This window comes from Poecilia reticulata, linkage group LG18, assembly GCF_000633615.1.
Source record: "Poecilia reticulata strain Guanapo linkage group LG18, Guppy_female_1.0+MT, whole genome shotgun sequence".
Lineage (NCBI taxonomy): Eukaryota > Metazoa > Chordata > Actinopteri > Cyprinodontiformes > Poeciliidae > Poecilia > Poecilia reticulata.
In genome coordinates, this window is record NC_024348.1 from 3,351,890 (window position 1) to 3,359,566 (window position 7,677).

Genomic DNA, 7,677 nt, shown 5'->3' on the forward strand with positions numbered 1-7,677 from the left:
TACACACTCTGTGGAGTGAACATTAATAATATTTCATGCTATTTGTCAGATTTATTTAATAAATTATTCCAGGAAAATGTTAAATTACAACTTATTTTCAGCATTTTAGGATTCCTAAGGATTATTTATTTATTATTCTCTTTATTCCTTGATGAAGTGTAGAACTAGAACTGTCCCTTCAATTCTCCAACAATTATTGTGGTTTCTAGAAAAAGGTTTTGACTTCAAACACTTAGATTTCAACAAAACGTCTTCATGATCTTCCTTCCAAATTCATCACATTTTGGAAAAACAAGCTGTTTAGCTGGTCACCTACTCTGTACCCATTATTTACTGTAATCTGCACAACCAGAACATGGACTCTCATAGTTTTGCTCCCTATTGTCTTAAATTAGACAACAAATTGTTCAGTTATTCATTTGTCCAGTCTAGTTCGAGGAACTTTGCACTCTATACCCACCCAGATAAATGCCAATAATAAAGCAACTGTAACATCACTTGTGTATGAAGGTAGTGCAATAACCAAATTTACAATATATTGTACACATCTAACTTATTGGCTGAGTGGATAATAACATTAAAAGCATTTTTTAACGGTTTTGTTGACTCTAGTGGCCTTTATTTGAAAGTAGTTCAACAGGAAACAGGGCAATTAGAGAGGGGGAAAACATGCAGCCGATGTCACCAGGCTGGGAATCAAACCTGCGACCACCACCACAAGGACTAAGGCCTCAATACGTGGGTTGTGCTTTGCCCCTGCACCATCACAGCACCCCTAAAAAACTATTTTTTAAATTGGTTTTAATTTTAAGCAAATTAATAAGTAAAACTAATGTTTCTGGAGCTACATTGGAACTTCACAATTATAAACTATTATGAATGATTAAATTAAGACACTTCAGTAAGCACAGGAACAAGAAAGAAGCTTCTTCAAACCTGACTCGACACTGACAGATCAGCTTCAAACCTCTAAGTGTCAGACAACTTAGTTACATCTAACAGTCTGAACTGTTCACATCAAAGTGGTTAAACTGAAGGCTCCATATTTTCAGACTTGAAAGATCATTGAGAATGTCAAAACTGATGCAGGTGAAAGTTTAATCTGTTTCCACTATGACATGAATGCAACCATAACAATGATTTTTTTTAAAAGAACTTTGATTTGACAGGTAAACCTTAAACACTTTCAGTAATAATATCACGTTTAATCACCAAACCAATAAAAGAGTTTTTACTTGTTCAAAGAAAAATAGCATTTAATATCTTAAATTATTGAAATTATTATGCCTTCTCAAGTAAAACTTTGATCAGCATGAACAAAACATTTTAAGCTACAGTTTTATTAACAGACACCAAAAAACATTAGACAGGTAAATGTAAATTTGTAACTTTGGTAAAGGGTATTATTTTTCGTTTTTACAGTATAAGTTATTTAAATGTTTGCAAATCTTCAAATTAAAAAAAAGAATTTTATGCCCTCTGATAACATGAAATATTTACTAGTTTTTATTTTCTAAACTCATTCTCAGAGTTAATGTAAACAGCCAAATAACCAAACTAACACTCCACCTCCTTTATAGAGACCGCTATAAACTGGAGCACAGTTCAGCCACTAACATTTAACTGGTGGAGTCTTACTGCGCTCACAATGACGAACTTCATCTTAGCTTCACTCTGTACCTTCAGTAAGTACATCTGGCTCTACTTGTTTACATCAGTTTGTTTCTAAGTATCATCGTCTCTGTCATCTGTTTTAAACTTAGTTTGAAACATTAAAGAAAACCCTTCCGTTCTGTTTCAGGTTTCATTTCTGTGTCAGTTTGTCAGTTTCACACAGTTTCTGTTCGGCCTGCTGAAGACGTCACACTGATGTGCAGCAACTTTAGTAAATTTTTCTCTCACGTCTTTTGGTTTAAGATGAACAGCAGTCCCAACGCCAGCCGCATCTCAGCTATGCTCAGTGCTGAGTCTAATGTCTCACTATCTGATGGTTTCCACTTCAGTAAATATAATATGACATCCAATATTACAAACCTCTTTCTGAAAATCAAAGAAGTGAATTTCTCAGACTCTGGACTGTATTTCTGTGGTCAGTATGTAACAGCAGGAGAAGCACCAGTCCCTGCAGTGTTCACTGCAACACACTTACAGGTGGAAGGTAAGATGGATTTTATAGATTTTATAGACGCTGCATTTTGTTAAGTTTTTAGTTCAATGTTGCTAATATGTTATCTGTTTGTGTTTTCCTCAGATGTTTCAGACAGATTACTCAATCTGCCTCGTATGATCCTTGGCTGTGTTGCTGTCTTCCTTACAGTTGTCATTGTTGCTTTGGTTGTCAAAATCAGGACAATACAAAATGGTTTTTATAGTTTTATTTCAGCAGTAATTTATAATAACTGGATATTTAAACAAACAGCTAAAGGAGGAACTGTTTCTGTCATTCAGGCCAAGCTGAGAGAACGAATCTCCAACCCTCTGAGGTAAACTCATTCTGATGGATGTAAGTCTCTGTATGTTGCAATTCTTGTAAAAGTCATTTCAATAGGCAAATCTTTAACAGAATCTGGACCCTGATGGTCTCAACTATGAAGTGCTGCATATCCGTCCCAAAGCTAAGAACAAAAGAAGACCAGCAGACGAGAAAAACCTGAAAGACAATGTGCTGTACGCTGCTACAAGATGAAGACAGTAACATAATGGCAGCTCAGAGTGAGAGACATGCTTCAGTTTCTTTATGTGCTTGACTATTTTGTTCTTACATGAAACTCATTTCAAAACAAACTGAGCGTCTGAAAACAAACTGGTGTCTGAAATCAGAAGGGCCAGTGAGAACACAACAGTCCAGACTCATACTGGTTCTGCTGCAGTGGCTCAAAGACAGAGATCATGTTTACCAAGAATGTCTACCATGTTGTGGTCTCACTGCATCTTCCATACTTCAGATTAAATCAGCCTAATATTTCTTTCAGAAGTTGTAGAAGTCAAGAATGTGGTTTAAAGATTGACTTTAACCTACATACCTATTATTAACTATGAGGTTGAGAGATGCAGATACACTAAGTTGGCAAAAGGTTCTCAATACCAACCACAGTGACAGCTTTCAGCTGTTCTTATGTTCAGCATAAAGTTTCATGAAAAAGTCTTTATCATACGTTACTATTGTGAACAGCAAGATGTGTAGATGCTACTGCACAGCTACCAAGATTGTTATGTAGCTTAGTTTGTTAAATCTGGATTTTCTGTTTAGAATAAGAGCCATTTTCATCATTTACTGTGATGTTCATGATGAAAGTGAGAGAGGTTGCGCCAGCCATGTGATCTGTCCTCCGTTCTCAACCAACAACACACAAAACCTCTGCTGTACTATTAGAGAGCTGCGCCTCATCACTAGCTGTACACTTGTTATTAAAATGTATTGCTTCAAAAACCAATCAGAAGGTTTATGAAGCAGGAGAAGAACTTGTTTCTGTATGTTATGTCTCTGCATATTCTTTTTTTTTTCTTTTTTATTTTTAGAAAGTTTGTTTGGCTCTAGTGGCCTTTATTTGAAAGTGGTCAGACAGGAAAGTGGGTATTAGAGAGGGGGGAAGACATGTGGCAAAGGTCACCAGACTGGGAATCAAACCTGCAACGGCCACGTCAAGGACTAAGGCCTCCATATGTGGGTTATGTTAAACCACCACCACACCCTGTCTGCATGTTTAACTTGAAATGTAAAACAGATGTCAGTATTACAACCAGATTCAGCTTTTTAACCAAAATTGTGTACACAATCAAGGATATTAACTATTGTTTCATGCTGTTATGGTATACAGACATTAGGTACAAATATATGAACCTCAGAGGAAACAAAATAAAACATAAATGGAGATAATATGTACATGTTTATGACTGTATAACCAATTTTTATTTGTTTTTTATTTAATTTGCCCCTTTGGGATCAATAAAATGCTTTTGAATTTTAATTATGTTTTTTTAAAAGGGGAGAAAGAAAGAAATGAAAAAGGAAGTAAAAAGTAAGAGAGAAAAAAGGAAGAAGAAAGTAAAGAAAGAAAAAGGGAAAGAAAGAAAAAAGGAAGGAAAGAGGTTGTGGTAGTACAAATATCAGGCACGTGCAGAGGGGGGGTGGTGGGTGCTTGAGCACCTGCCCTTTTTGCTCCTTGCCCCCAAGTGCCCTTTTGGTAAATTTTTTATTTTTATTTTTATTTTTGGTGTTATTATTTCCTAAGCCCTCTTCTGACACATAAAAACATGTACTAAAATTTTTTGCTTTTTTGTTTCTTTTTTGTATAACGTAATAAGCCGGTCACCTTGTTACCTTTGACCTTTTACCCGTGACGCATGACACAGTTGCCTCTCGCGCAGTGAGATAAGGCGGCTAACTGCGGAGATCAACGTACCAAACGCTCCAGATTACAGAACAGTTTTTGGTGAATAAATAAACGTTTTTGGTGAATAAAGTGGAGTAGACTTGCTACTTGTCAGATGACGAAAAACTTTGAAGTATCGTTTCTGCTTCAGCTCGGAGTCGCGGTTTAAGCAGAGAGGTAATGAAATACAACAGACATAAAGGAGGAGACAGCCAGGTGAGGAAAAACTGTTCTTATCTATCGATTCAGTATTTTTATCATCCATACATTAGGCTGTTTTTGTTGTGTTATTAGCTAGCTGATAGCTAATGACTTTGATAGCAAAGCAAGATAACTAAAAGCTTCTCCTCTGTATCTTTAATGATATCAGTCATTCTTTAGTATTGCTTATGCAATAGGGGCACATCGCCCGTCCAAAACCGATCATCTCCATAATGGATATATGTCCGATCTTCTAATTTCCTTTGCTACATAATGTACATTTCATTTATTCTGCCGTTAGGTAAATGTAYCTTGAAGGAGAATAACGCTTAAATAAAAGTCCAACAAGGATATTCATTTAGAATTAAAAATAACTCACCCTGAATTACCATGATAGATATAATGTATGTAATAAAAGTGTGTAATTAATGAAGGGGAAAAAAACTCAATCCAGACTTTAAGTTTAGGCTCTGGTTCGCAGAGTATGAAGTTAAATTTGTTTCCCAATTATTCAATGGAAAAAAAAAAATAACCTCAGTTAAGTAAAATAAAATTGTAATCAAAACTTTTGGAATTGTATTGATTCCTTAAAAAAAAAAGTTTTGTTTAAAAGACTTTTTTTAATTAAATAACACATTTTTACCAAACATAAACATTTATTTGCACACATCAGGAATCTTTTGTTGTGATTTTGGGCCCTGCCCATGATGTCATGTGAGAATCACAAGCAAAACTTTGATCACAAACAAAAACTTAGAATAGCAAGAAAAGATTTCTGACAAGCGCAAATGAGTTTGTTTTGAAAAAGAAATTAACTTCATGAGTCAAAAATGTATGATTTTAATTTTTTAGAAAGTTTTTTGTTAATGCATGTCATGGTGACATGCATTAATAATTCAATATTTGCTTTGGTTTTTTTCTGCAGGTCCAGGTTAAAGTTTGCTGCAGCTCTGCTTTCCTGAATGGGCCGTCTTCATCTCCACTGCAGCAAACAGGCAGCTCTTTTTTTATAGATTACAGTCACTAAAAGGTTGCATTGTGCCCTTGTTTATATTTTTAATAGTGTAATTCTGTAAAGACAAAATATGTCTGGTGGTCCAGCTCTGATTTACATATCTTGCTAAATTGCGGGTTTGAATATTGCAATACTTTCCTATAACAAAATAGACCTGCAGAAAGAAATTACTAATAAAATATCTTACATATGCATAGTGTTGTACTCTATACAGAGATGTTCGTTAGTTTTGTTTTGTATATCTCACAATTTTGTAATTTATCATTGTTTATTAAACTCTGAAAGCTGTGTGGCTTTGTTAATATTCTGTCCTAGAATGCAGTTAGATGTGCCCTTTTTTTTTGAGCACCTGCCCCTTTAGTGGGCTCTGCACGGTCCTGACAAATATGCTTATGTTGTTTCACGATAGAGTAACTGACTACTCAGGTTTTATCTGCTCTTCATTCAGACAGTCTGGAGAAGAAACTATCTGTCATGGCTGGTTTTAGAAAAAAACGCTCTGTCACACAAACTGAAGATAAAAGTCTAAGCTGTTTTTTTATCCAGGATGTGTGGGATCTGCACAAACGTTAGCTGCCCTTCTCCTGATCCTACATCTGTACATGTCAGGAAGTGGTTTGTTAATAGTGAGGATGGACGCGGTGAGACCCAGAGTGAAGTGGAGAAAAGAGTTTATTTTAGTCCTCAAAGTTCTCAAAACCAGGAAACACAGGTTAGAGACGAGACGTGAACACAGACTCAGGAAGGGAACCAGTGACTTGACAAGGATCCAGCATGGAGCAGAAGACACAGGTGAAGTTAAATACACAAGGGAATAATCAGAACAAGAGACGGGCTGGACAAGACAACACAAGGACTAAATTATCCAATGAACACACACAGAAACCCACATCCAAACAGTACAAGTACCGGATGGAGGGACGGTCAGATCTGATGATGCTCATATTATTCGTTGCAGTTTGAACTTGTTCTGTTTCGTGTCTGAGCAAAACCACATTGAGATGTGTGAACACAGGACAGACTGAATAATGGCAGCAGAAGTGATGATCAGTACTTCCTGTCGGAGGTTGTTTGTCCTGAGCTGCTGCAGGATGTTCAGTCACAGGTCTGTTAGTTCTACCAAACAGCATGTGAGGACCATCTCAGGTTCTGAGCTCCAGGTGGTTCTGACTGTACCACTGGACTGGCCAATCCACATCTGGTCTGTATGCGGACTCATCACTGTCCACTGAGGTCCAGTCATCTGTGTACAAGGAGAAGAGGACAGAGAATGAAGTGTAATCTCAGGTTGTCAGCATCACCTGCCAACTTGTTTGCTTGGTAAGTCAACTACAGACGGTTCAGCAGGGAATCTGTCAGGTCCTATTAAACGTCTACTGGTGATCCTGGACGTAGCGATTGGACTTTACAGTCAAAGAGTATTTTTTTCTTTGACAAGAATATTTACATATGTTACATATGTTGAACTCCTTCACACTTCTACATGTCTAGTTACATCTGACAGTCGTTCATATCAAAGTGGTTAAGCTGAAGGTTTCATATCTTCAGGTTTGAAAGATCATTGAGAACATCAAAACTGATGCAGAGGAACGTTTAATCAGTCTCCACTGATGTGTCGGTGTTTCACAATTATTTTGGTAATCATCATTTGTCAGGTAAGATTTACACACGTCAAACAAAAAACATACCTGATTACCTTAATCAACTAAAACAAAAATAGCATTTAATATCTTACTTCACTATTGTCCTCTCAAGTAAAACAATGATCAAAATGAATAGAATATATCAAGCTAAATAGAAGGACTTTTTTTAATTGTCAAAATGTATATAAGTGATAAGGAATGATTGGCATGATTTTTATTCTTTACAGTTTTTGAAGTTCTTTAAAAAACTACTTAACTTCTAATTTAAAAATATTAATATTCTCTGAATACACCTATTTATTATTTTTCTATTTTCTAAACTCATTCTCAGAGTTAATGTGAGCAGCCAAATAACCAAACTAACACTCCACCTCCTTTATAGAGACCGCTATAAACTGGAGCACAGTTCAGCCACTAACATTTAACTGGTGGAGTCTTACTGCGC